Source organism: Phoca vitulina, unplaced genomic scaffold (assembly GCF_004348235.1).
Source record: "Phoca vitulina isolate PV1807 unplaced genomic scaffold, GSC_HSeal_1.0 scaffold997, whole genome shotgun sequence".
NCBI classification, from domain to species: domain Eukaryota; kingdom Metazoa; phylum Chordata; class Mammalia; order Carnivora; family Phocidae; genus Phoca; species Phoca vitulina.
The window spans coordinates 9,252-10,932 of record NW_022590684.1 but is presented as its reverse complement, the minus strand read 5'-3'; the positions used below and the strand labels follow the sequence as shown (position 1 = coordinate 10,932).

The window sequence follows — 1,681 nt, the reverse complement described above, 5'->3', positions numbered from 1 at the left end:
ACGTCAACGCACTTAGAGGCTCTCTGACGTAACTCCGTCAAAAACTTAACAAAATAGAAGTCAATCTGATCTTAGAAACCTCGGTCGTTCCCCCGAGGGGGTGCACCGTTCCTGGAAGTACTGCAATACCAGGTCGATGCGTGGAGTGGACGGAGCAAGCTCCTATTCCATCTCCCTGCTCCAAAAATCCATTTAATATATTGTCCTCGGATAGAGGACGTATCAGATATTAAACTGATAAGAACAGATACTACACTTGATCTTAGCCAAAAGGCCGAGAAGCGATAACTGGGTTCTCCCGGCACCGCGGCACCCTGCCTCTCACACAACCGTTTAGATCACGGTGAGAAAAATCACCTTCAAACGAAAGCCCACCCTCTTCCCCTAAACTTGACGGTATGTCATCGTCGCAACCCATAAGACATACATAGTTTGTCAGGTCATTAACTTTTGGGGGGCTTGCACGCTTTTTATTGTTTTGCTCCCATCGGTCCCGGGAGAAACAGCCGTTTTTAATTTGCATGTACCGCCCACACGCGCGCGCCGTTTCCTGGTTTCCTGCCCTCCCCGCCGGCCCTCCGCCTGGGAACGGAAACGCGCGGGTAGGCGGGTAGGCGTAGCCGGAGAGCTCCAGCCTCGTTGCCTTGGAGAAAGCCCCGAGCGAGAAAGACGCAAGCCGCTGGATGAGGTTTTTCTTGGCAGCGTCTCTCCTCTCTTCTTCTTCAACATCTTCTCCAGCGGACAGCTACGTTGAAAGATTTCTACCGAGGGACGCCTGGGTGGCTCAGTCGGTTAAGCGTCTGCCTTCGGCTCACGTCATGATCCCAGGGTCCTGGGATCGAGTCCTGCATCGGGCCCCCTGCTCTGCAGGGGGCCTGCCTCTCCCTCTCCCACTCCCCCTGCTTGCGTTCCCTCTCTCGCTGTGTCTCTCTCCGTCAAATAAATAAATAAAGTCTTAAAAAAAAAAAAAAAAAAAAAGATTTTTTTTCCTTCATTATTAACAAGCCAGTCCTGTGCATTTCTTGGTCTGAATGGACTGGACTTATGGACTTTATTGGAGTTAAGACGGATAAAAGACTTAATATTTGTTTATTTTGTGCTGCCTGCTTGGCTGCACGGTCTAGTGAATTGTTTCCTTTAGATTCTAAGGTCCTATCCCTCGATGTCCTTGAGGTGAATTACAGCTACTTCCTTAGGTAGGTGTACAGCCTTAAGAAGAGTAATAATTTCAGGCCCATATTTGATTTATGGCTCGATAATAATCCCCTTTTCTTCCAAATTGCTCCATGGACATGTAGGACTAGGGAAGCCTATGTGGAGTCAGTATAAGTATTAACTTTTAATAATAATTATTATTATTTTAACAATAATAATTGCCAAGCACGAGTGAGCACTACAGCATACCCAGCTTTTCTTATTCCCTTTTCCATGAAACTGTTGCCATCAGCAAACCAACTGTCATTTGTATTTTCAATAGGGGCGCCTTTTAAATCTGGTTGGCTAGAATGAACGAGATCAATAACCTCTGAACAGTTATGCTCTATAGAAGTACGATGCTCGGGTCCGGGTATAAGGGTAGCTGGGTTCGAAGTCTGACAGGTTTCGAGTAATATTTCAGGCATATCTATAAGCATAACCCGGTACTTAATAAGTCGGCCTCCCATCGTCCGTTGGTGGCCTT

General features: G+C 47.1%; 1 non-coding gene across 1 annotated transcript; it reads right to left on the bottom strand.

The window, feature by feature from the left end:
* Positions 1-95: 95 nt before the first annotated feature.
* Positions 96-286, bottom strand: LOC116629457. Its single transcript, XR_004298747.1, has one exon. It is a non-coding gene; the product is annotated as a U2 spliceosomal RNA (small nuclear RNA).
* Between the last annotated feature and the right edge of the window lie 1,395 nt (positions 287-1,681).